General features: G+C 38.5%; 43 non-coding genes across 43 annotated transcripts; all 43 read right to left on the bottom strand.

Annotated features, from left to right (window-relative positions):
- Nucleotides 1-385: 385 nt before the first annotated feature.
- On the bottom strand, nucleotides 386-504 carry LOC144441627 (5S ribosomal RNA). The gene has a single exon (XR_013481350.1). It is a non-coding gene; the product is annotated as a 5S ribosomal RNA (ribosomal RNA).
- A 526-nt stretch (nucleotides 505-1,030) lies between these two features.
- On the bottom strand, nucleotides 1,031-1,149 carry LOC144441626 (5S ribosomal RNA). Its single transcript, XR_013481349.1, has one exon. It is a non-coding gene; the product is annotated as a 5S ribosomal RNA (ribosomal RNA).
- A 516-nt stretch (nucleotides 1,150-1,665) lies between these two features.
- LOC144441825 (5S ribosomal RNA) lies at nucleotides 1,666-1,784 on the bottom strand. Its single transcript, XR_013481537.1, has one exon. It is a non-coding gene; the product is annotated as a 5S ribosomal RNA (ribosomal RNA).
- Nucleotides 1,785-2,452: 668 nt separating this feature from the next.
- Nucleotides 2,453-2,571, bottom strand: LOC144441625 (5S ribosomal RNA). The gene has a single exon (XR_013481348.1). It is a non-coding gene; the product is annotated as a 5S ribosomal RNA (ribosomal RNA).
- Nucleotides 2,572-3,107: 536 nt separating this feature from the next.
- On the bottom strand, nucleotides 3,108-3,226 carry LOC144441624 (5S ribosomal RNA). Its single transcript, XR_013481347.1, has one exon. It is a non-coding gene; the product is annotated as a 5S ribosomal RNA (ribosomal RNA).
- A 513-nt stretch (nucleotides 3,227-3,739) lies between these two features.
- LOC144441623 (5S ribosomal RNA) lies at nucleotides 3,740-3,858 on the bottom strand. The gene has a single exon (XR_013481346.1). It is a non-coding gene; the product is annotated as a 5S ribosomal RNA (ribosomal RNA).
- Nucleotides 3,859-4,394: 536 nt separating this feature from the next.
- On the bottom strand, nucleotides 4,395-4,513 carry LOC144441622 (5S ribosomal RNA). The gene has a single exon (XR_013481345.1). It is a non-coding gene; the product is annotated as a 5S ribosomal RNA (ribosomal RNA).
- Nucleotides 4,514-5,027: 514 nt separating this feature from the next.
- Nucleotides 5,028-5,146, bottom strand: LOC144441621 (5S ribosomal RNA). The gene has a single exon (XR_013481344.1). It is a non-coding gene; the product is annotated as a 5S ribosomal RNA (ribosomal RNA).
- Nucleotides 5,147-5,660: 514 nt separating this feature from the next.
- LOC144441619 (5S ribosomal RNA) lies at nucleotides 5,661-5,779 on the bottom strand. Its single transcript, XR_013481342.1, has one exon. It is a non-coding gene; the product is annotated as a 5S ribosomal RNA (ribosomal RNA).
- Nucleotides 5,780-6,314: 535 nt separating this feature from the next.
- On the bottom strand, nucleotides 6,315-6,433 carry LOC144441618 (5S ribosomal RNA). Its single transcript, XR_013481341.1, has one exon. It is a non-coding gene; the product is annotated as a 5S ribosomal RNA (ribosomal RNA).
- A 514-nt stretch (nucleotides 6,434-6,947) lies between these two features.
- LOC144441617 (5S ribosomal RNA) lies at nucleotides 6,948-7,066 on the bottom strand. Its single transcript, XR_013481340.1, has one exon. It is a non-coding gene; the product is annotated as a 5S ribosomal RNA (ribosomal RNA).
- Nucleotides 7,067-7,608: 542 nt separating this feature from the next.
- LOC144441616 (5S ribosomal RNA) lies at nucleotides 7,609-7,727 on the bottom strand. The gene has a single exon (XR_013481339.1). It is a non-coding gene; the product is annotated as a 5S ribosomal RNA (ribosomal RNA).
- Nucleotides 7,728-8,262: 535 nt separating this feature from the next.
- On the bottom strand, nucleotides 8,263-8,381 carry LOC144441615 (5S ribosomal RNA). The gene has a single exon (XR_013481338.1). It is a non-coding gene; the product is annotated as a 5S ribosomal RNA (ribosomal RNA).
- A 514-nt stretch (nucleotides 8,382-8,895) lies between these two features.
- Nucleotides 8,896-9,014, bottom strand: LOC144441613 (5S ribosomal RNA). Its single transcript, XR_013481337.1, has one exon. It is a non-coding gene; the product is annotated as a 5S ribosomal RNA (ribosomal RNA).
- A 514-nt stretch (nucleotides 9,015-9,528) lies between these two features.
- Nucleotides 9,529-9,647, bottom strand: LOC144441612 (5S ribosomal RNA). The gene has a single exon (XR_013481336.1). It is a non-coding gene; the product is annotated as a 5S ribosomal RNA (ribosomal RNA).
- Nucleotides 9,648-10,182: 535 nt separating this feature from the next.
- Nucleotides 10,183-10,301, bottom strand: LOC144441611 (5S ribosomal RNA). The gene has a single exon (XR_013481335.1). It is a non-coding gene; the product is annotated as a 5S ribosomal RNA (ribosomal RNA).
- A 514-nt stretch (nucleotides 10,302-10,815) lies between these two features.
- LOC144441610 (5S ribosomal RNA) lies at nucleotides 10,816-10,934 on the bottom strand. The gene has a single exon (XR_013481334.1). It is a non-coding gene; the product is annotated as a 5S ribosomal RNA (ribosomal RNA).
- Nucleotides 10,935-11,448: 514 nt separating this feature from the next.
- LOC144441609 (5S ribosomal RNA) lies at nucleotides 11,449-11,567 on the bottom strand. The gene has a single exon (XR_013481333.1). It is a non-coding gene; the product is annotated as a 5S ribosomal RNA (ribosomal RNA).
- Nucleotides 11,568-12,103: 536 nt separating this feature from the next.
- LOC144441607 (5S ribosomal RNA) lies at nucleotides 12,104-12,222 on the bottom strand. The gene has a single exon (XR_013481331.1). It is a non-coding gene; the product is annotated as a 5S ribosomal RNA (ribosomal RNA).
- A 514-nt stretch (nucleotides 12,223-12,736) lies between these two features.
- Nucleotides 12,737-12,855, bottom strand: LOC144441606 (5S ribosomal RNA). Its single transcript, XR_013481330.1, has one exon. It is a non-coding gene; the product is annotated as a 5S ribosomal RNA (ribosomal RNA).
- Nucleotides 12,856-13,397: 542 nt separating this feature from the next.
- On the bottom strand, nucleotides 13,398-13,516 carry LOC144441605 (5S ribosomal RNA). Its single transcript, XR_013481329.1, has one exon. It is a non-coding gene; the product is annotated as a 5S ribosomal RNA (ribosomal RNA).
- Nucleotides 13,517-14,030: 514 nt separating this feature from the next.
- Nucleotides 14,031-14,149, bottom strand: LOC144441604 (5S ribosomal RNA). The gene has a single exon (XR_013481328.1). It is a non-coding gene; the product is annotated as a 5S ribosomal RNA (ribosomal RNA).
- Nucleotides 14,150-14,664: 515 nt separating this feature from the next.
- Nucleotides 14,665-14,783, bottom strand: LOC144441603 (5S ribosomal RNA). Its single transcript, XR_013481327.1, has one exon. It is a non-coding gene; the product is annotated as a 5S ribosomal RNA (ribosomal RNA).
- Nucleotides 14,784-15,297: 514 nt separating this feature from the next.
- Nucleotides 15,298-15,416, bottom strand: LOC144441602 (5S ribosomal RNA). Its single transcript, XR_013481326.1, has one exon. It is a non-coding gene; the product is annotated as a 5S ribosomal RNA (ribosomal RNA).
- Nucleotides 15,417-15,930: 514 nt separating this feature from the next.
- Nucleotides 15,931-16,049, bottom strand: LOC144441601 (5S ribosomal RNA). The gene has a single exon (XR_013481325.1). It is a non-coding gene; the product is annotated as a 5S ribosomal RNA (ribosomal RNA).
- A 514-nt stretch (nucleotides 16,050-16,563) lies between these two features.
- LOC144441600 (5S ribosomal RNA) lies at nucleotides 16,564-16,682 on the bottom strand. Its single transcript, XR_013481324.1, has one exon. It is a non-coding gene; the product is annotated as a 5S ribosomal RNA (ribosomal RNA).
- Nucleotides 16,683-17,197: 515 nt separating this feature from the next.
- Nucleotides 17,198-17,316, bottom strand: LOC144441824 (5S ribosomal RNA). Its single transcript, XR_013481536.1, has one exon. It is a non-coding gene; the product is annotated as a 5S ribosomal RNA (ribosomal RNA).
- Nucleotides 17,317-17,830: 514 nt separating this feature from the next.
- Nucleotides 17,831-17,949, bottom strand: LOC144441599 (5S ribosomal RNA). The gene has a single exon (XR_013481323.1). It is a non-coding gene; the product is annotated as a 5S ribosomal RNA (ribosomal RNA).
- A 514-nt stretch (nucleotides 17,950-18,463) lies between these two features.
- On the bottom strand, nucleotides 18,464-18,582 carry LOC144441597 (5S ribosomal RNA). Its single transcript, XR_013481322.1, has one exon. It is a non-coding gene; the product is annotated as a 5S ribosomal RNA (ribosomal RNA).
- A 515-nt stretch (nucleotides 18,583-19,097) lies between these two features.
- On the bottom strand, nucleotides 19,098-19,216 carry LOC144441823 (5S ribosomal RNA). Its single transcript, XR_013481535.1, has one exon. It is a non-coding gene; the product is annotated as a 5S ribosomal RNA (ribosomal RNA).
- Nucleotides 19,217-19,730: 514 nt separating this feature from the next.
- On the bottom strand, nucleotides 19,731-19,849 carry LOC144441595 (5S ribosomal RNA). Its single transcript, XR_013481320.1, has one exon. It is a non-coding gene; the product is annotated as a 5S ribosomal RNA (ribosomal RNA).
- Nucleotides 19,850-20,363: 514 nt separating this feature from the next.
- On the bottom strand, nucleotides 20,364-20,482 carry LOC144441594 (5S ribosomal RNA). The gene has a single exon (XR_013481319.1). It is a non-coding gene; the product is annotated as a 5S ribosomal RNA (ribosomal RNA).
- Nucleotides 20,483-20,996: 514 nt separating this feature from the next.
- On the bottom strand, nucleotides 20,997-21,115 carry LOC144441593 (5S ribosomal RNA). The gene has a single exon (XR_013481318.1). It is a non-coding gene; the product is annotated as a 5S ribosomal RNA (ribosomal RNA).
- Nucleotides 21,116-21,629: 514 nt separating this feature from the next.
- On the bottom strand, nucleotides 21,630-21,748 carry LOC144441835 (5S ribosomal RNA). The gene has a single exon (XR_013481546.1). It is a non-coding gene; the product is annotated as a 5S ribosomal RNA (ribosomal RNA).
- A 541-nt stretch (nucleotides 21,749-22,289) lies between these two features.
- Nucleotides 22,290-22,408, bottom strand: LOC144441592 (5S ribosomal RNA). Its single transcript, XR_013481317.1, has one exon. It is a non-coding gene; the product is annotated as a 5S ribosomal RNA (ribosomal RNA).
- Nucleotides 22,409-22,922: 514 nt separating this feature from the next.
- LOC144441591 (5S ribosomal RNA) lies at nucleotides 22,923-23,041 on the bottom strand. Its single transcript, XR_013481316.1, has one exon. It is a non-coding gene; the product is annotated as a 5S ribosomal RNA (ribosomal RNA).
- Nucleotides 23,042-23,554: 513 nt separating this feature from the next.
- On the bottom strand, nucleotides 23,555-23,673 carry LOC144441834 (5S ribosomal RNA). The gene has a single exon (XR_013481545.1). It is a non-coding gene; the product is annotated as a 5S ribosomal RNA (ribosomal RNA).
- A 541-nt stretch (nucleotides 23,674-24,214) lies between these two features.
- On the bottom strand, nucleotides 24,215-24,333 carry LOC144441590 (5S ribosomal RNA). Its single transcript, XR_013481315.1, has one exon. It is a non-coding gene; the product is annotated as a 5S ribosomal RNA (ribosomal RNA).
- Nucleotides 24,334-24,847: 514 nt separating this feature from the next.
- Nucleotides 24,848-24,966, bottom strand: LOC144441831 (5S ribosomal RNA). The gene has a single exon (XR_013481543.1). It is a non-coding gene; the product is annotated as a 5S ribosomal RNA (ribosomal RNA).
- Nucleotides 24,967-25,507: 541 nt separating this feature from the next.
- On the bottom strand, nucleotides 25,508-25,626 carry LOC144441589 (5S ribosomal RNA). Its single transcript, XR_013481314.1, has one exon. It is a non-coding gene; the product is annotated as a 5S ribosomal RNA (ribosomal RNA).
- A 515-nt stretch (nucleotides 25,627-26,141) lies between these two features.
- On the bottom strand, nucleotides 26,142-26,260 carry LOC144441588 (5S ribosomal RNA). Its single transcript, XR_013481313.1, has one exon. It is a non-coding gene; the product is annotated as a 5S ribosomal RNA (ribosomal RNA).
- Nucleotides 26,261-26,774: 514 nt separating this feature from the next.
- LOC144441587 (5S ribosomal RNA) lies at nucleotides 26,775-26,893 on the bottom strand. Its single transcript, XR_013481312.1, has one exon. It is a non-coding gene; the product is annotated as a 5S ribosomal RNA (ribosomal RNA).
- Nucleotides 26,894-27,407: 514 nt separating this feature from the next.
- LOC144441586 (5S ribosomal RNA) lies at nucleotides 27,408-27,526 on the bottom strand. The gene has a single exon (XR_013481311.1). It is a non-coding gene; the product is annotated as a 5S ribosomal RNA (ribosomal RNA).
- Between the last annotated feature and the right edge of the window lie 341 nt (nucleotides 27,527-27,867).

Here is a 27,867-nt window from a genome sequence, read left to right as displayed (position 1 = left end):
TAAATGGCGAGAGAAGTTATTCGTACTGACTTAAAACTGTAATCGTAATATGTGAGTGAACACATAGATCGCCGTATCAGATAGATACTGTTTTCATGGTATGTCGTATGTTGTTGCTACAGGTGGTTGTTGCTCAGGGTGTTCGTTGCTCTCAGAACAAGTTGAAAAATAATCATACAAATATATCTCGAGTAAAATGAAAAGAAATGAAAAAAAATATAAAATACCTAATGTTACTTTTTGTCGTAGATGGCACTCGTCACAAGATGCGCAACCCCGAGCAGTTCACGTCATTGTCGTAAGACTCGTAACGATAAAAAAAATGATCATACAAACATATCTCGAGTAAAATGAAAAGAAATGAAAAAAAAAAATATAATAGAAACGCCTACGGCACGTGGTATTCCCAGGCGGTCTCCCATCCAAGTACTAACCACGCCCGACGCAGCTTAACTTCGGTGATCGGACGAGAACCGGTGTTTTCTACGTAGTATGGCCGTAGGCAAGTACTTACAGCAAAGTTATAAGGTTATACACTAACGACTCGTTTAATACCAGTTACCAGTAAACAGAAACAATGAGTTTTTTCCGATAACCCGACCAACCCTATTTTTGGGGGCAGTAATTTTTTTTTTAAATGGCGAGTAAAATGAAAAGAAATGAAAAGTAAATGAAAGTTATTCGTACTGACTTAAAACTGTAATCGTAATATGTGAGTGAACACATAGAACGCCGTATCAGATAGATACTGTATTCACGGTATGTCGTATGTTGTTGCTACAGGTGGTTGTTGCTCTCAGAACAAGTTGAAAAATAATCATACAAACATATCTCGAGTAAAATGAAAAGAAATGAAAAAATAAAATAAAATACCTAATGTTACTTTTTGTCGTAGATGGCGCTCGTCACAAGAGGCGCAACCCCGAGCAGTTCACGTCATTGTCGTAAGACTCGTAACGATAAAAAAAATAATCATACAAACATATCTCGAGTAAAATGAAAAGAAATGAAAAAAAAAATATAATAGAAACGCCTACGGCACGTGGTATTCCCAGGCGGTCTCCCATCCAAGTACTAACCACGCCCGACGCAGCTTAACTTCGGTGATCGGACGAGAACCGGTGTTTTCTACGTAGTATGGCCGTAGGCAAGTACTTACAGCAAAGTTATAAGGTTATACACTAACGACTCGTTTAATACCAGTTACCAGTAAACAGAAACAATGCGTTTTTTCCGATAACCCGACCAACCCTATTTTTGGGGGCAGTAATTTTTTTTTTAAATGGCGAGAGAAGTTATTCGTACTGACTTAAAACTGTAATCGTAATATGTGAGTGAACACATAGATCGCCGTATCAGATAGATACTGTATTCACGGTATGTCGTATGTTGTTGCTACAGGTGGTTGTTGCTCAGGGTGTTCGTTGCTCTCAGAACAAGTTGAAAAATAATCATACAAACATATCTCGAGTAAAATGAAAAGAAATGAAAAAATAAAATAAAATACCTAATGTTACTTTTTGTCGTAGATGGCGCTCGTCACAAGAGGCGCAACCCCGAGCAGTTCACGTCATTGTCGTAAGACTCGTAACGATAAAAAAAATAATCATACAAACATATCTCGAGTAAAATGAAAAGAAATGAAAAAAAAAAATATAATAGAAACGCCTACGGCACGTGGTATTTCCAGGCGGTCTCCCATCCAAGTACTAACCACGCCCGACGCAGCTTAACTTCGGTGATCGGACGAGAACCGGTGTTTTCTACGTAGTATGGCCGTAGGCAAGTACTTACAGCAAAGTTATAAGGTTATATACTAACGACTCGTTTAATACCAGTTACCAGTAAACAGAAACAATGCGTTTTTTCCGATAACCCGACCAACCCTATTTTTGGGGGCAGTAATTTTTTTTTTAAATGGCGAGAGAAGTTATTCGTACTGACTTAAAACTGTAATCGTAATATGTGAGTGAACACATAGATCGCCGTATCAGATAGATACTGTTTTCATGGTATGTCGTATGTTGTTGCTACAGGTGGTTGTTGCTCAGGGTGTTCGTTGCTCTCAGAACAAGTTGAAAAATAATCATACAAATATATCTCGAGTAAAATGAAAAGAAATGAAAAAAAATATAAAATACCTAATGTTACTTTTTGTCGTAGATGGCACTCGTCACAAGATGCGCAACCCCGAGCAGTTCACGTCATTGTCGTAAGACTCGTAACGATAAAAAAAATGATCATACAAACATATCTCGAGTAAAATGAAAAGAAATGAAAAAATAAAATAAAATACCTAATGTTACTTTTTGTCGTAGATGGCGTTCGTCACAAGAGGCGCAACCCCGAGCAGTTCACGTCATTGTCGTAAGACTCGTAACGATAAAAAAAATAATCATACAAACATATCTCGAGTAAAATGAAAAGAAATGAAAAAAAAATATAATAGAAACGCCTACGGCACGTGGTATTCCCAGGCGGTCTCCCATCCAAGTACTAACCACGCCCGACGCAGCTTAACTTCGGTGATCGGACGAGAACCGGTGTTTTCTACGTAGTATGGCCGTAGGCAAGTACTTACAGCAAAGTTATAAGGTTATATACTAACGACTCGTTTAATACCCACTAGAAAATACTGAAAGACAGTTACCAGTAAACAGAAACAATGTGTTTTTTCCGATAACCCGACCAACCCTATTTTTGGGGGCAGTAATTTTTTTTTTAAATGGCGAGAGAAGTTATTCGTACTGACTTAAAACTGTAATCGTAATATGTGAGTGAACACATAGATCGCCGTATCAGATAGATACTGTATTCACGGTATGTCGTATGTTGTTGCTACAGGTGGTTGTTGCTCAGGGTGTTCGTTGCTCTCAGAACAAGTTGAAAAATAATCATACAAACATATCTCGAGTAAAATGAAAAGAAATGAAAAAATAAAATAAAATACCTAATGTTACTTTTTGTCGTAGATGGCGCTCGTCACAAGAGGCGCAACCCCGAGCAGTTCACGTCATTGTCGTAAGACTCGTAACGATAAAAAAAATAATCATACAAACATATCTCGAGTAAAATGAAAAGAAATGAAAAAAAAAATATAATAGAAACGCCTACGGCACGTGGTATTCCCAGGCGGTCTCCCATCCAAGTACTAACCACGCCCGACGCAGCTTAACTTCGGTGATCGGACGAGAACCGGTGTTTTCTACGTAGTATGGCCGTAGGCAAGTACTTACAGCAAAGTTATAAGGTTATATACTAACGACTCGTTTAATACCAGTTACCAGTAAACAGAAACAATGCGTTTTTTCCGATAACCCGACCAACCCTATTTTTGGGGGCAGTAATTTTTTTTTTAAATGGCGAGAGAAGTTATTCGTACTGACTTAAAACTGTAATCGTAATATGTGAGTGAACACATAGATCGCCGTATCAGATAGATACTGTATTCACGGTATGTCGTATGTTGTTGCTACAGGTGGTTGTTGCTCAGGGTGTTCGTTGCGCTCAGAACAAGTTGAAAAATAATCATACAAACATATCTCGAGTAAAATGAAAAGAAATGAAAAAATAAAATAAAATACCTAATGTTACTTTTTGTCGTAGATGGCGTTCGTCACAAGAGGCGCAACCCCGAGCAGTTCACGTCATTGTCGTAAGACTCGTAACGATAAAAAAATAATCATACAAACATATCTCGAGTAAAATGAAAAGAAATGAAAAAAAAATATAATAGAAACGCCTACGGCACGTGGTATTCCCAGGCGGTCTCCCATCCAAGTACTAACCACGCCCGACGCAGCTTAACTTCGGTGATCGGACGAGAACCGGTGTTTTCTACGTAGTATGGCCGTAGGCAAGTACTTACAGCAAAGTTATAAGGTTATATACTAACGACTCGTTTAATACCCACTAGAAAATACTGAAAGACAGTTACCAGTAAACAGAAACAATGTGTTTTTTCCGATAACCCGACCAACCCTATTTTTGGGGGCAGTAATTTTTTTTTTAAATGGCGAGAGAAGTTATTCGTACTGACTTAAAACTGTAATCGTAATATGTGAGTGAACACATAGATCGCCGTATCAGATAGATACTGTATTCACGGTATGTCGTATGTTGTTGCTACAGGTGGTTGTTGCTCAGGGTGTTCGTTGCTCTCAGAACAAGTTGAAAAATAATCATACAAACATATCTCGAGTAAAATGAAAAGAAATGAAAAAATAAAATAAAATACCTAATGTTACTTTTTGTCGTAGATGGCGCTCGTCACAAGAGGCGCAACCCCGAGCAGTTCACGTCATTGTCGTAAGACTCGTAACGATAAAAAAAATAATCATACAAACATATCTCGAGTAAAATGAAAAGAAATGAAAAAAAAAATATAATAGAAACGCCTACGGCACGTGGTATTCCCAGGCGGTCTCCCATCCAAGTACTAACCACGCCCGACGCAGCTTAACTTCGGTGATCGGACGAGAACCGGTGTTTTCTACGTAGTATGGCCGTAGGCAAGTACTTACAGCAAAGTTATAAGGTTATATACTAACGACTCGTTTAATACCAGTTACCAGTAAACAGAAACAATGCGTTTTTTCCGATAACCCGACCAACCCTATTTTTGGGGGCAGTAATTTTTTTTTTAAATGGCGAGAGAAGTTATTCGTACTGACTTAAAACTGTAATCGTAATATGTGAGTGAACACATAGATCGCCGTATCAGATAGATACTGTTTTCATGGTATGTCGTATGTTGTTGCTACAGGTGGTTGTTGCTCAGGGTGTTCGTTGCTCTCAGAACAAGTTGAAAAATAATCATACAAATATATCTCGAGTAAAATGAAAAGAAATGAAAAAAAATATTAAATACCTAATGTTACTTTTTGTCGTAGATGGCACTCGTCACAAGATGCGCAACCCCGAGCAGTTCACGTCATTGTCGTAAGACTCGTAACGATAAAAAAAATGATCATACAAACATATCTCGAGTAAAATGAAAAGAAATGAAAAAAAAAATATAATAGAAACGCCTACGGCACGTGGTATTCCCAGGCGGTCTCCCATCCAAGTACTAACCACGCCCGACGCAGCTTAACTTCGGTGATCGGACGAGAACCGGTGTTTTCTACGTAGTATGGCCGTAGGCAAGTACTTACAGCAAAGTTATAAGGTTATACACTAACGACTCGTTTAATACCAGTTACCAGTAAACAGAAACAATGCGTTTTTTCCGATAACCCGACCAACCCTATTTTTGGGGGCAGTAATTTTTTTTTTAAATGGCGAGAGAAGTTATTCGTACTGACTTAAAACTGTAATCGTAATATGTGAGTGAACACATAGATCGCCGTATCAGATAGATACTGTATTCACGGTATGTCGTATGTTGTTGCTACAGGTGGTTGTTGCTCAGGGTGTTCGTTGCGCTCAGAACAAGTTGAAAAATAATCATACAAACATATCTCGAGTAAAATGAAAAGAAATGAAAAAATAAAATAAAATACCTAATGTTACTTTTTGTCGTAGATGGCGTTCGTCACAAGAGGCGCAACCCCGAGCAGTTCACGTCATTGTCGTAAGACTCGTAACGATAAAAAAAATAATCATACAAACATATCTCGAGTAAAATGAAAAGAAATGAAAAAAAAATATAATAGAAACGCCTACGGCACGTGGTATTCCCAGGCGGTCTCCCATCCAAGTACTAACCACGCCCGACGCAGCTTAACTTCGGTGATCGGACGAGAACCGGTGTTTTCTACGTAGTATGGCCGTAGGCAAGTACTTACAGCAAAGTTATAAGGTTATATACTAACGACTCGTTTAATACCCACTAGAAAATACTGAAAGACAGTTACCAGTAAACAGAAACAATGTGTTTTTTCCGATAACCCGACCAACCCTATTTTTGGGGGCAGTAATTTTTTTTTTAAATGGCGAGAGAAGTTATTCGTACTGACTTAAAACTGTAATCGTAATATGTGAGTGAACACATAGATCGCCGTATCAGATAGATACTGTATTCACGGTATGTCGTATGTTGTTGCTACAGGTGGTTGTTGCTCAGGGTGTTCGTTGCTCTCAGAACAAGTTGAAAAATAATCATACAAACATATCTCGAGTAAAATGAAAAGAAATGAAAAAATAAAATAAAATACCTAATGTTACTTTTTGTCGTAGATGGCGCTCGTCACAAGAGGCGCAACCCCGAGCAGTTCACGTCATTGTCGTAAGACTCGTAACGATAAAAAAAATAATCATACAAACATATCTCGAGTAAAATGAAAAGAAATGAAAAAAAAATATAATAGAAACGCCTACGGCACGTGGTATTCCCAGGCGGTCTCCCATCCAAGTACTAACCACGCCCGACGCAGCTTAACTTCGGTGATCGGACGAGAACCGGTGTTTTCTACGTAGTATGGCCGTAGGCAAGTACTTACAGCAAAGTTATAAGGTTATATACTAACGACTCGTTTAATACCAGTTACCAGTAAACAGAAACAATGCGTTTTTTCCGATAACCCGACCAACCCTATTTTGGGGGGCAGTAATTTTTTTTTTAAATGGCGAGAGAAGTTATTCGTACTGACTTAAAACTGTAATCGTAATATGTGAGTGAACACATAGATCGCCGTATCAGATAGATACTGTTTTCATGGTATGTCGTATGTTGTTGCTACAGGTGGTTGTTGCTCAGGGTGTTCGTTGCTCTCAGAACAAGTTGAAAAATAATCATACAAATATATCTCGAGTAAAATGAAAAGAAATGAAAAAAAATATAAAATACCTAATGTTACTTTTTGTCGTAGATGGCACTCGTCACAAGATGCGCAACCCCGAGCAGTTCACGTCATTGTCGTAAGACTCGTAACGATAAAAAAAATGATCATACAAACATATCTCGAGTAAAATGAAAAGAAATGAAAAAAAAAATATAATAGAAACGCCTACGGCACGTGGTATTCCCAGGCGGTCTCCCATCCAAGTACTAACCACGCCCGACGCAGCTTAACTTCGGTGATCGGACGAGAACCGGTGTTTTCTACGTAGTATGGCCGTAGGCAAGTACTTACAGCAAAGTTATAAGGTTATACACTAACGACTCGTTTAATACCAGTTACCAGTAAACAGAAACAATGCGTTTTTTCCGATAACCCGACCAACCCTATTTTTGGGGGCAGTAATTTTTTTTTTAAATGGCGAGTAAAATGAAAAGAAATGAAAAGTAAATGAAAGTTATTCGTACTGACTTAAAACTGTAATCGTAATATGTGAGTGAACACATAGATCGCCGTATCAGATAGATACTGTATTCACGGTATGTCGTATGTTGTTGCTACAGGTGGTTGTTGCTCAGGGTGTTCGTTGCTCTCAGAACAAGTTGAAAAATAATCATACAAACATATCTCGAGTAAAATGAAAAGAAATGAAAAAATAAAATAAAATACCTAATGTTACTTTTTGTCGTAGATGGCGCTCGTCACAAGAGGCGCAACCCCGAGCAGTTCACGTCATTGTCGTAAGACTCGTAACGATAAAAAAAATAATCATACAAACATATCTCGAGTAAAATGAAAAGAAATGAAAAAAAAAATATAATAGAAACGCCTACGGCACGTGGTATTCCCAGGCGGTCTCCCATCCAAGTACTAACCACGCCCGACGCAGCTTAACTTCGGTGATCGGACGAGAACCGGTGTTTTCTACGTAGTATGGCCGTAGGCAAGTACTTACAGCAAAGTTATAAGGTTATATACTAACGACTCGTTTAATACCCACTAGAAAATACTGAAAGACAGTTACCAGTAAACAGAAACAATGTGTTTTTTCCGATAACCCGACCAACCCTATTTTTGGGGGCAGTAATTTTTTTTTTAAATGGCGAGAGAAGTTATTCGTACTGACTTAAAACTGTAATCGTAATATGTGAGTGAACACATAGATCGCCGTATCAGATAGATACTGTATTCACGGTATGTCGTATGTTGTTGCTACAGGTGGTTGTTGCTCAGGGTGTTCGTTGCTCTCAGAACAAGTTGAAAAATAATCATACAAACATATCTCGAGTAAAATGAAAAGAAATGAAAAAATAAAATAAAATACCTAATGTTACTTTTTGTCGTAGATGGCGCTCGTCACAAGAGGCGCAACCCCGAGCAGTTCACGTCATTGTCGTAAGACTCGTAACGATAAAAAAAATAATCATACAAACATATCTCGAGTAAAATGAAAAGAAATGAAAAAAAAATATAATAGAAACGCCTACGGCACGTGGTATTCCCAGGCGGTCTCCCATCCAAGTACTAACCACGCCCGACGCAGCTTAACTTCGGTGATCGGACGAGAACCGGTGTTTTCTACGTAGTATGGCCGTAGGCAAGTACTTACAGCAAAGTTATAAGGTTATATACTAACGACTCGTTTAATACCAGTTACCAGTAAACAGAAACAATGCGTTTTTTCCGATAACCCGACCAACCCTATTTTGGGGGGCAGTAATTTTTTTTTTAAATGGCGAGAGAAGTTATTCGTACTGACTTAAAACTGTAATCGTAATATGTGAGTGAACACATAGATCGCCGTATCAGATAGATACTGTTTTCATGGTATGTCGTATGTTGTTGCTACAGGTGGTTGTTGCTCAGGGTGTTCGTTGCTCTCAGAACAAGTTGAAAAATAATCATACAAATATATCTCGAGTAAAATGAAAAGAAATGAAAAAAAATATAAAATACCTAATGTTACTTTTTGTCGTAGATGGCACTCGTCACAAGATGCGCAACCCCGAGCAGTTCACGTCATTGTCGTAAGACTCGTAACGATAAAAAAAATGATCATACAAACATATCTCGAGTAAAATGAAAAGAAATGAAAAAAAAAATATAATAGAAACGCCTACGGCACGTGGTATTCCCAGGCGGTCTCCCATCCAAGTACTAACCACGCCCGACGCAGCTTAACTTCGGTGATCGGACGAGAACCGGTGTTTTCTACGTAGTATGGCCGTAGGCAAGTACTTACAGCAAAGTTATAAGGTTATACACTAACGACTCGTTTAATACCAGTTACCAGTAAACAGAAACAATGCGTTTTTTCCGATAACCCGACCAACCCTATTTTTGGGGGCAGTAATTTTTTTTTTAAATGGCGAGAGAAGTTATTCGTACTGACTTAAAACTGTAATCGTAATATGTGAGTGAACACATAGATCGCCGTATCAGATAGATACTGTATTCACGGTATGTCGTATGTTGTTGTTACAGGTGGTTGTTGCTCAGGGTGTTCGTTGCGCTCAGAACAAGTTGAAAAATAATCATACAAACATATCTCGAGTAAAATGAAAAGAAATGAAAAAATAAAATAAAATACCTAATGTTACTTTTTGTCGTAGATGGCGTTCGTCACAAGAGGCGCAACCCCGAGCAGTTCACGTCATTGTCGTAAGACTCGTAACGATAAAAAAAATAATCATACAAACATATCTCGAGTAAAATGAAAAGAAATGAAAAAAAAATATAATAGAAACGCCTACGGCACGTGGTATTCCCAGGCGGTCTCCCATCCAAGTACTAACCACGCCCGACGCAGCTTAACTTCGGTGATCGGACGAGAACCGGTGTTTTCTACGTAGTATGGCCGTAGGCAAGTACTTACAGCAAAGTTATAAGGTTATATACTAACGACTCGTTTAATACCCACTAGAAAATACTGAAAGACAGTTACCAGTAAACAGAAACAATGTGTTTTTTCCGATAACCAGACCAACCCTATTTTTGGGGGCAGTAATTTTTTTTTTAAATGGCGAGAGAAGTTATTCGTACTGACTTAAAACTGTAATCGTAATATGTGAGTGAACACATAGATCGCCGTATCAGATAGATACTGTATTCACGGTATGTCGTATGTTGTTGCTACAGGTGGTTGTTGCTCAGGGTGTTCGTTGCTCTCAGAACAAGTTGAAAAATAATCATACAAACATATCTCGAGTAAAATGAAAAGAAATGAAAAAATAAAATAAAATACCTAATGTTACTTTTTGTCGTAGATGGCGCTCGTCACAAGAGGCGCAACCCCGAGCAGTTCACGTCATTGTCGTAAGACTCGTAACGATAAAAAAATAATCATACAAACATATCTCGAGTAAAATGAAAAGAAATGAAAAAAAAAATATAATAGAAACGCCTACGGCACGTGGTATTCCCAGGCGGTCTCCCATCCAAGTACTAACCACGCCCGACGCAGCTTAACTTCGGTGATCGGACGAGAACCGGTGTTTTCTACGTAGTATGGCCGTAGGCAAGTACTTACAGCAAAGTTATAAGGTTATATACTAACGACTCGTTTAATACCAGTTACCAGTAAACAGAAACAATGCGTTTTTTCCGATAACCCGACCAACCCTATTTTGGGGGGCAGTAATTTTTTTTTTAAATGGCGAGAGAAGTTATTCGTACTGACTTAAAACTGTAATCGTAATATGTGAGTGAACACATAGATCGCCGTATCAGATAGATACTGTTTTCATGGTATGTCGTATGTTGTTGCTACAGGTGGTTGTTGCTCAGGGTGTTCGTTGCTCTCAGAACAAGTTGAAAAATAATCATACAAATATATCTCGAGTAAAATGAAAAGAAATGAAAAAAAATATTAAATACCTAATGTTACTTTTTGTCGTAGATGGCACTCGTCACAAGATGCGCAACCCCGAGCAGTTCACGTCATTGTCGTAAGACTCGTAACGATAAAAAAAATGATCATACAAACATATCTCGAGTAAAATGAAAAGAAATGAAAAAAAAAATATAATAGAAACGCCTACGGCACGTGGTATTCCCAGGCGGTCTCCCATCCAAGTACTAACCACGCCCGACGCAGCTTAACTTCGGTGATCGGACGAGAACCGGTGTTTTCTACGTAGTATGGCCGTAGGCAAGTACTTACAGCAAAGTTATAAGGTTATACACTAACGACTCGTTTAATACCAGTTACCAGTAAACAGAAACAATGCGTTTTTTCCGATAACCCGACCAACCCTATTTTTGGGGGCAGTAATTTTTTTTTTAAATGGCGAGAGAAGTTATTCGTACTGACTTAAAACTGTAATCGTAATATGTGAGTGAACACATAGATCGCCGTATCAGATAGATACTGTATTCACGGTATGTCGTATGTTGTTGCTACAGGTGGTTGTTGCTCAGGGTGTTCGTTGCGCTCAGAACAAGTTGAAAAATAATCATACAAACATATCTCGAGTAAAATGAAAAGAAATGAAAAAATAAAATAAAATACCTAATGTTACTTTTTGTCGTAGATGGCGTTCGTCACAAGAGGCGCAACCCCGAGCAGTTCACGTCATTGTCGTAAGACTCGTAACGATAAAAAAAATAATCATACAAACATATCTCGAGTAAAATGAAAAGAAATGAAAAAAAAATATAATAGAAACGCCTACGGCACGTGGTATTCCCAGGCGGTCTCCCATCCAAGTACTAACCACGCCCGACGCAGCTTAACTTCGGTGATCGGACGAGAACCGGTGTTTTCTACGTAGTATGGCCGTAGGCAAGTACTTACAGCAAAGTTATAAGGTTATATACTAACGACTCGTTTAATACCCACTAGAAAATACTGAAAGACAGTTACCAGTAAACAGAAACAATGTGTTTTTTCCGATAACCCGACCAACCCTATTTTTGGGGGCAGTAATTTTTTTTTTAAATGGCGAGAGAAGTTATTCGTACTGACTTAAAACTGTAATCGTAATATGTGAGTGAACACATAGATCGCCGTATCAGATAGATACTGTATTCACGGTATGTCGTATGTTGTTGCTACAGGTGGTTGTTGCTCAGGGTGTTCGTTGCTCTCAGAACAAGTTGAAAAATAATCATACAAACATATCTCGAGTAAAATGAAAAGAAATGAAAAAATAAAATAAAATACCTAATGTTACTTTTTGTCGTAGATGGCGCTCGTCACAAGAGGCGCAACCCCGAGCAGTTCACGTCATTGTCGTAAGACTCGTAACGATAAAAAAAATAATCATACAAACATATCTCGAGTAAAATGAAAAGAAATGAAAAAAAAAATATAATAGAAACGCCTACGGCACGTGGTATTCCCAGGCGGTCTCCCATCCAAGTACTAACCACGCCCGACGCAGCTTAACTTCGGTGATCGGACGAGAACCGGTGTTTTCTACGTAGTATGGCCGTAGGCAAGTACTTACAGCAAAGTTATAAGGTTATATACTAACGACTCGTTTAATACCAGTTACCAGTAAACAGAAACAATGCGTTTTTTCCGATAACCCGACCAACCCTATTTTTGGGGGAAGTAATTTTTTTTTTAAATGGCGAGAGAAGTTATTCGTACTGACTTAAAACTGTAATCGTAATATGTGAGTGAACACATAGATCGCCGTATCAGATAGATACTGTTTTCATGGTATGTCGTATGTTGTTGCTACAGGTGGTTGTTGCTCAGGGTGTTCGTTGCTCTCAGAACAAGTTGAAAAATAATCATACAAATATATCTCGAGTAAAATGAAAAGAAATGAAAAAAAATATAAAATACCTAATGTTACTTTTTGTCGTAGATGGCACTCGTCACAAGATGCGCAACCCCGAGCAGTTCACGTCATTGTCGTAAGACTCGTAACGATAAAAAAAATAATCATACAAACATATCTCGAGTAAAATGAAAAGAAATGAAAAAAAAAATATAATAGAAACGCCTACGGCACGTGGTATTCCCAGGCGGTCTCCCATCCAAGTACTAACCACGCCCGACGCAGCTTAACTTCGGTGATCGGACGAGAACCGGTGTTTTCTACGTAGTATGGCCGTAGGCAAGTACTTACAGCAAAGTTATAAGGTTATACACTAACGACTCGTTTAATACCAGTTACCAGTAAACAGAAACAATGCGTTTTTTCCGATAACCCGACCAACCCTATTTTTGGGGGCAGTAATTTTTTTTTTAAATGGCGAGTAAAATGAAAAGAAATGAAAAGTAAATGAAAGTTATTCGTACTGACTTAAAACTGTAATCGTAATATGTGAGTGAACACATAGATCGCCGTATCAGATAGATACTGTATTCACGGTATGTCGTATGTTGTTGCTACAGGTGGTTGTTGCTCAGGGTGTTCGTTGCTCTCAGAACAAGTTGAAAAATAATCATACAAACATATCTCGAGTAAAATGAAAAGAAATGAAAAAATAAAATAAAATACCTAATGTTACTTTTTGTCGTAGATGGCGCTCGTCACAAGAGGCGCAACCCCGAGCAGTTCACGTCATTGTCGTAAGACTCGTAACGATAAAAAAAATAATCATACAAACATATCTCGAGTAAAATGAAAAGAAATGAAAAAAAAAATATAATAGAAACGCCTACGGCACGTGGTATTCCCAGGCGGTCTCCCATCCAAGTACTAACCACGCCCGACGCAGCTTAACTTCGGTGATCGGACGAGAACCGGTGTTTTCTACGTAGTATGGCCGTAGGCAAGTACTTACAGCAAAGTTATAAGGTTATATACTAACGACTCGTTTAATACCAGTTACCAGTAAACAGAAACAATGCGTTTTTTCCGATAACCCGACCAACCCTATTTTTGGGGGCAGTAATTTTTTTTTTAAATGGCGAGAGAAGTTATTCGTACTGACTTAAAACTGTAATCGTAATATGTGAGTGAACACATAGATCGCCGTATCAGATAGATACTGTATTCACGGTATGTCGTATGTTGTTGCTACAGGTGGTTGTTGCTCAGGGTGTTCGTTGCTCTCAGAACAAGTTGAAAAATAATCATACAAACATATCTCGAGTAAAATGAAAAGAAATGAAAAAAAAAATAAAATACCTAATGTTACTTTTTGTCGTAGATGGCGCTCGTCACAAGAGGCGCAACCCCGAGCAGTTCACGTCATTGTCGTAAGACTCGTAACGATAAAAAAAATAATCATACAAACATATCTCGAGTAAAATGAAAAGAAATGAAAAAAAAAATATAATAGAAACGCCTACGGCACGTGGTATTCCCAGGCGGTCTCCCATCCAAGTACTAACCACGCCCGACGCAGCTTAACTTCGGTGATCGGACGAGAACCGGTGTTTTCTACGTAGTATGGCCGTAGGCAAGTACTTACAGCAAAGTTATAAGGTTATATACTAACGACTCGTTTAATACCAGTTACCAGTAAACAGAAACAATGCGTTTTTTCCGATAACCCGACCAACCCTATTTTTGGGGGCAGTAATTTTTTTTTTAAATGGCGAGAGAAGTTATTCGTACTGACTTAAAACTGTAATCGTAATATGTGAGTGAACACATAGATCGCCGTATCAGATAGATACTGTTTTCATGGTATGTCGTATGTTGTTGCTACAGGTGGTTGTTGCTCAGGGTGTTCGTTGCTCTCAGAACAAGTTGAAAAATAATCATACAAATATATCTCGAGTAAAATGAAAAGAAATGAAAAATAATATAAAATACCTAATGTTACTTTTTGTCGTAGATGGCACTCGTCACAAGATGCGCAACCCCGAGCAGTTCACGTCATTGTCGTAAGACTCGTAACGATAAAAAAAATGATCATACAAACATATCTCGAGTAAAATGAAAAGAAATGAAAAAAAAAAATATAATAGAAACGCCTACGGCACGTGGTATTCCCAGGCGGTCTCCCATCCAAGTACTAACCACGCCCGACGCAGCTTAACTTCGGTGATCGGACGAGAACCGGTGTTTTCTACGTAGTATGGCCGTAGGCAAGTACTTACAGCAAAGTTATAAGGTTATACACTAACGACTCGTTTAATACCAGTTACCAGTAAACAGAAACAATGTGTTTTTTCCGATAACCCGACCAACCCTATTTTTGGGGGCAGTAATTTTTTTTTTAAATGGCGAGAGAAGTTATTCGTACTGACTTAAAACTGTAATCGTAATATGTGAGTGAACACATAGATCGCCGTATCAGATAGATACTGTATTCACGGTATGTCGTATGTTGTTGCTACAGGTGGTTGTTGCTCAGGGTGTTCGTTGCTCTCAGAACAAGTTGACAAATAATCATACAAACATATCTCGAGTAAAATGAAAAGAAATGAAAAAAAAAAAAAAAACCTAATGTTACTTTTTGTCGTAGATGGCGCTCGTCACAAGAGGCGCAACCCCGAGCAGTTCACGTCATTGTCGTAAGACTCGTAACGATAAAAAAAATAATCATACAAACATATCTCGAGTAAAATGAAAAGAAATGAAAAAAAAAAATATAATAGAAACGCCTACGGCACGTGGTATTCCCAGGCGGTCTCCCATCCAAGTACTAACCACGCCCGACGCAGCTTAACTTCGGTGATCGGACGAGAACCGGTGTTTTCTACGTAGTATGGCCGTAGGCAAGTACTTACAGCAAAGTTATAAGGTTATATACTAACGACTCGTTTAATACCAGTTACCAGTAAACAGAAACAATGCGTTTTTTCCGATAACCCGACCAACCCTATTTTTGGGGGCAGTAATTTTTTTTTTAAATGGCGAGAGAAGTTATTCGTACTGACTTAAAACTGTAATCGTAATATGTGAGTGAACACATAGATCGCCGTATCAGATAGATACTGTTTTCATGGTATGTCGTATGTTGTTGCTACAGGTGGTTGTTGCTCAGGGTGTTCGTTGCTCTCAGAACAAGTTGAAAAATAATCATACAAATATATCTCGAGTAAAATGAAAAGAAATGAAAAAAAATATAAAATACCTAATGTTACTTTTTGTCGTAGATGGCACTCGTCACAAGAGGCGCAACCCCGAGCAGTTCACGTCATTGTCGTAAGACTCGTAACGATAAAAAAAATGATCATACAAACATATCTCGAGTAAAATGAAAAGAAATGAAAAAAAAAATATAATAGAAACGCCTACGGCACGTGGTATTCCCAGGCGGTCTCCCATCCAAGTACTAACCACGCCCGACGCAGCTTAACTTCGGTGATCGGACGAGAACCGGTGTTTTCTACGTAGTATGGCCGTAGGCAAGTACTTACAGCAAAGTTATAAGGTTATACACTAACGACTCGTTTAATACCAGTTACCAGTAAACAGAAACAATGCGTTTTTTCCGATAACCCGACCAACCCTATTTTTGGGGGCAGTAATTTTTTTTTTAAATGGCGAGAGAAGTTATTCGTACTGACTTAAAACTGTAATCGTAATATGTGAGTGAACACATAGATCGCCGTATCAGATAGATACTGTATTCACGGTATGTCGTATGTTGTTGCTACAGGTGGTTGTTGCTCAGGGTGTTCGTTGCTCTCAGAACAAGTTGAAAAATAATCATACAAACATATCTCGAGTAAAATGAAAAGAAATGAAAAAAAAAATAAAATACCTAATGTTACTTTTTGTCGTAGATGGCGCTCGTCACAAGAGGCGCAACCCCGAGCAGTTCACGTCATTGTCGTAAGACTCGTAACGATAAAAAAAATAATCATACAAACATATCTCGAGTAAAATGAAAAGAAATGAAAAAAAAAATATAATAGAAACGCCTACGGCACGTGGTATTCCCAGGCGGTCTCCCATCCAAGTACTAACCACGCCCGACGCAGCTTAACTTCGGTGATCGGACGAGAACCGGTGTTTTCTACGTAGTATGGCCGTAGGCAAGTACTTACAGCAAAGTTATAAGGTTATACACTAACGACTCGTTTAATACCAGTTACCAGTAAACAGAAACAATGCGTTTTTTCCGATAACCCGACCAACCCTATTTTTGGGGGCAGTAATTTTTTTTTTAAATGGCGAGAGAAGTTATTCGTACTGACTTAAAACTGTAATCGTAATATGTGAGTGAACACATAGATCGCCGTATCAGATAGATACTGTATTCACGGTATGTCGTATGTTGTTGCTACAGGTGGTTGTTGCTCAGGGTGTTCGTTGCTCTCAGAACAAGTTGAAAAATAATCATACAAACATATCTCGAGTAAAATGAAAAGAAATGAAAAAATAAAATAAAATACCTAATGTTACTTTTTGTCGTAGATGGCGCTCGTCACAAGAGGCGCAACCCCGAGCAGTTCACGTCATTGTCGTAAGACTCGTAACGATAAAAAAAATAATCATACAAACATATCTCGAGTAAAATGAAAAGAAATGAAAAAAAAAATATAATAGAAACGCCTACGGCACGTGGTATTTCCAGGCGGTCTCCCATCCAAGTACTAACCACGCCCGACGCAGCTTAACTTCGGTGATCGGACGAGAACCGGTGTTTTCTACGTAGTATGGCCGTAGGCAAGTACTTACAGCAAAGTTATAAGGTTATATACTAACGACTCGTTTAATACCAGTTACCAGTAAACAGAAACAATGCGTTTTTTCCGATAACCCGACCAACCCTATTTTTGGGGGCAGTAATTTTTTTTTTAAATGGCGAGAGAAGTTATTCGTACTGACTTAAAACTGTAATCGTAATATGTGAGTGAACACATAGATCGCCGTATCAGATAGATACTGTTTTCATGGTATGTCGTATGTTGTTGCTACAGGTGGTTGTTGCTCAGGGTGTTCGTTGCTCTCAGAACAAGTTGAAAAATAATCATACAAATATATCTCGAGTAAAATGAAAAGAAATGAAAAAAAATATAAAATACCTAATGTTACTTTTTGTCGTAGATGGCACTCGTCACAAGATGCGCAACCCCGAGCAGTTCACGTCATTGTCGTAAGACTCGTAACGATAACAAAAATGATCATACAAACATATCTCGAGTAAAATGAAAAGAAATGAAAAAAAAAATATAATAGAAACGCCTACGGCACGTGGTATTCCCAGGCGGTCTCCCATCCAAGTACTAACCACGCCCGACGCAGCTTAACTTCGGTGATCGGACGAGAACCGGTGTTTTCTACGTAGTATGGCCGTAGGCAAGTACTTACAGCAAAGTTATAAGGTTATACACTAACGACTCGTTTAATACCAGTTACCAGTAAACAGAAACAATGCGTTTTTTCCGATAACCCGACCAACCCTATTTTTGGGGGCAGTAATTTTTTTTTTAAATGGCGAGAGAAGTTATTCGTACTGACTTAAAACTGTAATTGTAATATGTGAGTGAACACATAGATCGCCGTATCAGATAGATACTGTTTTCATGGTATGTCGTATGTTGTTGCTACAGGTGGTTGTTGCTCAGGGTGTTCGTTGCTCTCAGAACAAGTTGAAAAATAATCATACAAATATATCTCGAGTAAAATGAAAAGAAATGAAAAAAAAAATAAAATACCTAATGTTACTTTTTGTCGTAGATGGCGCTCGTCACAAGAGGCGCAACCCCGAGCAGTTCACGTCATTGTCGTAAGACTCGTAACGATAAAAAAAATAATCATACAAACATATCTCGAGTAAAATGAAAAGAAATGAAAAAAAAAATATAATAGAAACGCCTACGGCACGTGGTATTCCCAGGCGGTCTCCCATCCAAGTACTAACCACGCCCGACGCAGCTTAACTTCGGTGATCGGACGAGAACCGGTGTTTTCTACGTAGTATGGCCGTAGGCAAGTACTTACAGCAAAGTTATAAGGTTATACACTAACGACTCGTTTAATACCAGTTACCAGTAAACAGAAACAATGCGTTTTTTCCGATAACCCGACCAACCCTATTTTTGGGGGCAGTAATTTTTTTTTTAAATGGCGAGAGAAGTTATTCGTACTGACTTAAAACTGTAATCGTAATATGTGAGTGAACACATAGATCGCCGTATCAGATAGATACTGTATTCACGGTATGTCGTATGTTGTTGCTACAGGTGGTTGTTGCTCAGGGTGTTCGTTGCTCTCAGAACAAGTTGAAAAATAATCATACAAACATATCTCGAGTAAAATGAAAAGAAATGAAAAAATAAAATAAAATACCTAATGTTACTTTTTGTCGTAGATGGCGCTCGTCACAAGAGGCGCAACCCCGAGCAGTTCACGTCATTGTCGTAAGACTCGTAACGATAAAAAAAATAATCATACAAACATATCTCGAGTAAAATGAAAAGAAATGAAAAAAAAAATATAATAGAAACGCCTACGGCACGTGGTATTTCCAGGCGGTCTCCCATCCAAGTACTAACCACGCCCGACGCAGCTTAACTTCGGTGATCGGACGAGAACCGGTGTTTTCTACGTAGTATGGCCGTAGGCAAGTACTTACAGCAAAGTTATAAGGTTATATACTAACGACTCGTTTAATACCAGTTACCAGTAAACAGAAACAATGCGTTTTTTCCGATAACCCGACCAACCCTATTTTTGGGGGCAGTAATTTTTTTTTTAAATGGCGAGAGAAGTTATTCGTACTGACTTAAAACTGTAATCGTAATATGTGAGTGAACACATAGATCGCCGTATCAGATAGATACTGTTTTCATGGTATGTCGTATGTTGTTGCTACAGGTGGTTGTTGCTCAGGGTGTTCGTTGCTCTCAGAACAAGTTGAAAAATAATCATACAAATATATCTCGAGTAAAATGAAAAGAAATGAAAAAAAATATAAAATACCTAATGTTACTTTTTGTCGTAGATGGCACTCGTCACAAGATGCGCAACCCCGAGCAGTTCACGTCATTGTCGTAAGACTCGTAACGATAACAAAAATGATCATACAAACATATCTCGAGTAAAATGAAAAGAAATGAAAAAAAAAATATAATAGAAACGCCTACGGCACGTGGTATTCCCAGGCGGTCTCCCATCCAAGTACTAACCACGCCCGACGCAGCTTAACTTCGGTGATCGGACGAGAACCGGTGTTTTCTACGTAGTATGGCCGTAGGCAAGTACTTACAGCAAAGTTATAAGGTTATACACTAACGACTCGTTTAATACCAGTTACCAGTAAACAGAAACAATGCGTTTTTTCCGATAACCCGACCAACCCTATTTTTGGGGGCAGTAATTTTTTTTTTAAATGGCGAGAGAAGTTATTCGTACTGACTTAAAACTGTAATTGTAATATGTGAGTGAACACATAGATCGCCGTATCAGATAGATACTGTTTTCATGGTATGTCGTATGTTGTTGCTACAGGTGGTTGTTGCTCAGGGTGTTCGTTGCTCTCAGAACAAGTTGAAAAATAATCATACAAATATATCTCGAGTAAAATGAAAAGAAATGAAAAAAAATATAAAATACCTAATGTTACTTTTTGTCGTAGATGGCACTCGTCACAAGATGCGCAACCCCGAGCAGTTCACGTCATTGTCGTAAGACTCGTAACGATAAAAAAAATGATCATACAAACATATCTCGAGTAAAATGAAAAGAAATGAAAAAAAAAATATAATAGAAACGCCTACGGCACGTGGTATTCCCAGGCGGTCTCCCATCCAAGTACTAACCACGCCCGACGCAGCTTAACTTCGGTGATCGGACGAGAACCGGTGTTTTCTACGTAGTATGGCCGTAGGCAAGTACTTACAGCAAAGTTATAAGGTTATACACTAACGACTCGTTTAATACCAGTTACCAGTAAACAGAAACAATGCGTTTTTTCCGATAACCCGACCAACCCTATTTTTGGGGGCAGTAATTTTTTTTTTAAATGGCGAGAGAAGTTATTCGTACTGACTTAAAACTGTAATCGTAATATGTGAGTGAACACATAGATCGCCGTATCAGATAGATACTGTATTCACGGTATGTCGTATGTTGTTGCTACAGGTGGTTGTTGCTCAGGGTGTTCGTTGCTCTCAGAACAAGTTGAAAAATAATCATACAAACATATCTCGAGTAAAATGAAAAGAAATGAAAAAAAAAATAAAATACCTAATGTTACTTTTTGTCGTAGATGGCGCTCGTCACAAGATGCGCAACCCCGAGCAGTTCACGTCATTGTCGTAAGACTCGTAACGATAAAAAAAATAATCATACAAACATATCTCGAGTAAAATGAAAAGAAATGAAAAAAAAAATATAATAGAAACGCCTACGGCACGTGGTATTCCCAGGCGGTCTCCCATCCAAGTACTAACCACGCCCGACGCAGCTTAACTTCGGTGATCGGACGAGAACCGGTGTTTTCTACGTAGTATGGCCGTAGGCAAGTACTTACAGCAAAGTTATAAGGTTATACACTAACGACTCGTTTAATACCAGTTACCAGTAAACAGAAACAATGCGTTTTTTCCGATAACCCGACCAACCCTATTTTTGGGGGCAGTAATTTTTTTTTTAAATGGCGAGAGAAGTTATTCGTACTGACTTAAAACTGTAATCGTAATATGTGAGTGAACACATAGATCGCCGTATCAGATAGATACTGTATTCACGGTATGTCGTATGTTGTTGCTACAGGTGGTTGTTGCTCAGGGTGTTCGTTGCTCTCAGAACAAGTTGAAAAATAATCATACAAACATATCTCGAGTAAAATGAAAGGAAATGAAAAAAAAAATAAAATACCTAATGTTACTTTTTGTCGTAGATGGCGCTCGTCACAAGAGGCGCAACCCCGAGCAGTTCACGTCATTGTCGTAAGACTCGTAACGATAAAAAAAATGATCATACAAACATATCTCGAGTAAAATGAAAAGAAATGAAAAAAAAAATATAATAGAAACGCCTACGGCACGTGGTATTCCCAGGCGGTCTCCCATCCAAGTACTAACCACGCCCGACGCAGCTTAATTTCGGTGATCGGACGAGAACCGGTGTTTTCTACGTAGTATGGCCGTAGGCAAGTACTTACAGCAAAGTTATAAGGTTATACACTAACGACTCGTTTAATACCAGTTACCAGTAAACAGAAACAATGCGTTTTTTCCGATAACCCGACCAACCCTATTTTGGGGGGCAGTAATTTTTTTTTTAAATGGCGAGTAAAATGAAAAGAAATGAAAAGTAAATGAAAGTTATTCGTACTGACTTAAAACTGTAATCGTAATATGTGAGTGAACACATAGATCGCCGTATCAGATAGATACTGTATTCATGGTATGTCGTATGTTGTTGCTACAGGTGGTTGTTGCTCAGGGTGTTCGTTGCTCTCAGAACAAGTTGAAAAATAATCATACAAACATATCTCGAGTAAAATGAAAAGAAAAGAAAAAATAAAATGAAATACCTAATGTTACTTTTTGTCGTAGATGGCGCTCGTCACAAGAGGCGCAACCCCGAGCAGTTCACGTCATTGTCGTAAGACTCGTAACGATAAAAAAAATAATCATACAAACATATCTCGAGTAAAATGAAAAGAAATGAAAAAAAAAAATAATAGAAACGCCTACGGCACGTGGTATTCCCAGGCGGTCTCCCATCCAAGTACTAACCACGCCCGACGCAGCTTAACTTCGGTGATCGGACGAGAACCGGTGTTTTCTACGTAGTATGGCCGTAGGCAAGTACTTACAGCAAAGTTATAAGGTTATATACTAACGACTCGTTTAATACCAGTTACCAGTAAACAGAAACAATGCGTTTTTTCCGATAACCCGACCAACCCTATTTTTGGGGGCAGTAATTTTTTTTTTAAATGGCGAGAGAAGTTATTCGTACTGACTTAAAACTGTAATCGTAATATGTGAGTGAACACATAGATCGCCGTATCAGATAGATACTGTATTCACGGTATGTCGTATGTTGTTGCTACAGGTGGTTGTTGCTCAGGGTGTTCGTTGCTCTCAGAACAAGTTGAAAAATAATCATACAAATATATCTCGAGTAAAATGAAAAGAAATGAAAAAAAATATAAAATACCTAATGTTACTTTTTGTCGTAGATGGCACTCGTCACAAGATGCGCAACCCCGAGCAGTTCACGTCATTGTCGTAAGACTCGTAACGATAAAAAAAATGATCATACAAACATATCTCGAGTAAAATGAAAAGAAATGAAAAAAAAAATATAATAGAAACGCCTACGGCACGTGGTATTCCCAGGCGGTCTCCCATCCAAGTACTAACCACGCCCGACGCAGCTTAACTTCGGTGATCGGACGAGAACCGGTGTTTTCTACGTAGTATGGCCGTAGGCAAGTACTTACAGCAAAGTTATAAGGTTATACACTAACGACTCGTTTAATACCAGTTACCAGTAAACAGAAACAATGCGTTTTTTCCGATAACCCGACCAACCCTATTTTTGGGGGCAGTAATTTTTTTTTTAAATGGCGAGAGAAGTTATTCGTACTGACTTAAAACTGTAATCGTAATATGTGAGTGAACACATAGATCGCCGTATCAGATAGATACTGTATTCACGGTATGTCGTATGTTGTTGCTACAGGTGGTTGTTGCTCAGGGTGTTCGTTGCTCTCAGAACAAGTTGAAAAATAATCATACAAACATATCTCGAGTAAAATGAAAGGAAATGAAAAAAAAAATAAAATACCTAATGTTACTTTTTGTCGTAGATGGCGCTCGTCACAAGAGGCGCAACCCCGAGCAGTTCACGTCATTGTCGTAAGACTCGTAACGATAAAAAAAATGATCATACAAACATATCTCGAGTAAAATGAAAAGAAATGAAAAAAAAATATAATAGAAACGCCTACGGCACGTGGTATTCCCAGGCGGTCTCCCATCCAAGTACTAACCACGCCCGACGCAGCTTAATTTCGGTGATCGGACGAGAACCGGTGTTTTCTACGTAGTATGGCCGTAGGCAAGTACTTACAGCAAAGTTATAAGGTTATACACTAACGACTCATTTAATACCAGTTACCAGTAAACAGAAACAATGCGTTTTTTCCGATAACCCGACCAACCCTATTTTGGGGGGCAGTAATTTTTTTTTTAAATGGCGAGTAAAATGAAAAGAAATGAAAAGTAAATGAAAGTTATTCGTACTGACTTAAAACTGTAATCGTAATATGTGAGTGAACACATAGATCGCCGTATCAGATAGATACTGTATTCATGGTATGTCGTATGTTGTTGCTACAGGTGGTTGTTGCTCAGGGTGTTCGTTGCTCTCAGAACAAGTTGAAAAATAATCATACAAACATATCTCGAGTAAAATGAAAAGAAAAGAAAAAATAAAATGAAATACCTAATGTTACTTTTTGTCGTAGATGGCGCTCGTCACAAGAGGCGCAACCCCGAGCAGTTCACGTCATTGTCGTAAGACTCGTAACGATAAAAAAAATAATCATACAAACATATCTCGAGTAAAATGAAAAGAAATGAAAAAAATATATAATAGAAACGCCTACGGCACGTGGTATTCCCAGGCGGTCTCCCATCCAAGTACTAACCACGCCCGACGCAGCTTAACTTCGGTGATCGGACGAGAACCGGTGTTTTCTACGTAGTATGGCCGTAGGCAAGTACTTACAGCAAAGTTATAAGGTTATATACTAACGACTCGTTTAATACCAGTTACCAGTAAACAGAAACAATGCGTTTTTTCCGATAACCCGACCAACCCTATTTTTGGGGGCAGTAATTTTTTTTTTAAATGGCGAGAGAAGTTATTCGTACTGACTTAAAACTGTAATCGTAATATGTGAGTGAACACATAGATCGCCGTATCAGATAGATACTGTATTCACGGTATGTCGTATGTTGTTGCTACAGGTGGTTGTTGCTCAGGGTGTTCGTTGCTCTCAGAACAAGTTGAAAAATAATCATACAAACATATCTCGAGTAAAATGAAAGGAAATGAAAAAAAATATAAAATACCTAATGTTACTTTTTGTCGTAGATGGCGCTCGTCACAAGATGCGCAACCCCGAGCAGTTCACGTCATTGTCGTAAGACTCGTAACGATAAAAAAAATGATCATACAAACATATCTCGAGTAAAATGAAAAGAAATGAAAAAAAAAATATAATAGAAACGCCTACGGCACGTGGTATTCCCAGGCGGTCTCCCATCCAAGTACTAACCACGCCCGACGCAGCTTAATTTCGGTGATCGGACGAGAACCGGTGTTTTCTACGTAGTATGGCCGTAGGCAAGTACTTACAGCAAAGTTATAAGGTTATACACTAACGACTCGTTTAATACCAGTTACCAGTAAACAGAAACAATGCGTTTTTTCCGATAACCCGACCAACCCTATTTTGGGGGGCAGTAATTTTTTTTTTAAATGGCGAGTAAAATGAAAAGAAATGAAAAGTAAATGAAAGTTATTCGTACTGACTTAAAACTGTAATCGTAATATGTGAGTGAACACATAGATCGCCGTATCAGATAGATACTGTATTCATGGTATGTCGTATGTTGTTGCTACAGGTGGTTGTTGCTCAGGGTGTTCGTTGCTCTCAGAACAAGTTGAAAAATAATCATACAAACATATCTCGAGTAAAATGAAAAGAAAAGAAAAAAGAAAATGAAATACCTAATGTTACTTTTTGTCGTAGATGGCGCTCGTCACAAGAGGCGCAACCCCGAGCAGTTCACGTCATTGTCGTAAGACTCGTAACGATAAAAAAAATAATCATACAAACATATCTCGAGTAAAATGAAAAGAAATGAAAAAAATATATAATAGAAACGCCTACGGCACGTGGTATTCCCAGGCGGTCTCCCATCCAAGTACTAACCACGCCCGACGCAGCTTAACTTCGGTGATCGGACGAGAACCGGTGTTTTCTACGTAGTATGGCCGTAGGCAAGTACTTACAGCAAAGTTATAAGGTTATATACTAACGACTCGTTTAATACCAGTTACCAGTAAACAGAAACAATGCGTTTTTTCCGATAACCCGACCAACCCTATTTTTGGGGGCAGTAATTTTTTTTTTAAATGGCGAGAGAAGTTATTCGTACTGACTTAAAACTGTAATCGTAATATGTGAGTGAACACATAGATCGCCGTATCAGATAGATACTGTATTCACGGTATGTCGTATGTTGTTGCTACAGGTGGTTGTTGCTCAGGGTGTTCGTTGCTCTCAGAACAAGTTGAAAAATAATCATACAAATATATCTCGAGTAAAATGAAAAGAAATGAAAAAAAATATAAAATACCTAATGTTACTTTTTGTCGTAGATGGCACTCGTCACAAGATGCGCAACCCCGAGCAGTTCACGTCATTGTCGTAAGACTCGTAACGATAAAAAAAATGATCATACAAACATATCTCGAGTAAAATGAAAAGAAATGAAAAAAAAAAATATAATAGAAACGCCTACGGCACGTGGTATTCCCAGGCGGTCTCCCATCCAAGTACTAACCACGCCCGACGCAGCTTAACTTCGGTGATCGGACGAGAACCGGTGTTTTCTACGTAGTATGGCCGTAGGCAAGTACTTACAGCAAAGTTATAAGGTTATACACTAACGACTCGTTTAATACCAGTTACCAGTAAACAGAAACAATGCGTTTTTTCCGATAACCCGACCAACCCTATTTTTGGGGGCAGTAATTTTTTTTTTAAATGGCGAGAGAAGTTATTCGTACTGACTTAAAACTGTAATCGTAATATGTGAGTGAACACATAGATCGCCGTATCAGATAGATACTGTATTCACGGTATGTCGTATGTTGTTGCTACAGGTGGTTGTTGCTCAGGGTGTTCGTTGCTCTCAGAACAAGTTGAAAAATAATCATACAAACATATCTCGAGTAAAATGAAAAGAAATGAAAAAAAATATAAAATACCTAATGTTACTTTTTGTCGTAGATGGCACTCGTCACAAGATGCGCAACCCCGAGCAGTTCACGTCATTGTCGTAAGACTCGTAACGATAAAAAAAATGATCATACAAACATATCTCGAGTAAAATGAAAAGAAATGAAAAAAAAAATATAATAGAAACGCCTACGGCACGTGGTATTCCCAGGCGGTCTCCCATCCAAGTACTAACCACGCCCGACGCAGCTTAACTTCGGTGATCGGACGAGAACCGGTGTTTTCTACGTAGTATGGCCGTAGGCAAGTACTTACAGCAAAGTTATAAGGTTATACACTAACGACTCGTTTAATACCAGTTACCAGTAAACAGAAACAATGCGTTTTTTCCGATAACCCGACCAACCCTATTTTTGGGGGCAGTAATTTTTTTTTTAAATGGCGAGAGAAGTTATTCGTACTGACTTAAAACTGTAATCGTAATATGTGAGTGAACACATAGATCGCCGTATCAGATAGATACTGTATTCACGGTATGTCGTATGTTGTTGCTACAGGTGGTTGTTGCTCAGGGTGTTCGTTGCTCTCAGAACAAGTTGAAAAATAATCATACAAACATATCTCGAGTAAAATGAAAAGAAATGAAAAAATAAAATAAAATACCTAATGTTACTTTTTGTCGTAGATGGCGCTCGTCACAAGAGGCGCAACCCCGAGCAGTTCACGTCATTGTCGTAAGACTCGTAACGATAAAAAAAATGATCATACAAACATATCTCGAGTAAAATGAAAAGAAATGAAAAAAAAATATAATAGAAACGCCTACGGCACGTGGTATTCCCAGGCGGTCTCCCATCCAAGTACTAACCACGCCCGACGCAGCTTAACTTCGGTGATCGGACGAGAACCGGTGTTTTCTACGTAGTATGGCCGTAGGCAAGTACTTACAGCAAAGTTATAAGGTTATATACTAACGACTCGTTTAATACCAGTTACCAGTAAACAGAAACAATGCGTTTTTTCCGATAACCCGACCAACCCTATTTTTGGGGGCAGTAATTTTTTTTTTAAATGGCGAGAGAAGTTATTCGTACTGACTTAAAACTGTAATCGTAATATGTGAGTGAACACATAGATCGCCGTATCAGATAGATACTGTATTCATGGTATGTCGTATGTTGTTGCTACAGGTGGTTGTTGCTCAGGGTGTTCGTTGCTCTCAGAACAAGTTGAAAAATAATCATACAAATATATCTCGAGTAAAATGAAAAGAAATGAA

Source organism: Glandiceps talaboti, chromosome 10 (genome assembly GCF_964340395.1).
Source record: "Glandiceps talaboti chromosome 10, keGlaTala1.1, whole genome shotgun sequence".
In the NCBI taxonomy this organism is placed as follows: domain Eukaryota; kingdom Metazoa; phylum Hemichordata; class Enteropneusta; family Spengelidae; genus Glandiceps; species Glandiceps talaboti.
Note: the sequence above shows the minus strand (reverse complement) of the source record. Positions and strands in the feature narration are given on the sequence as shown.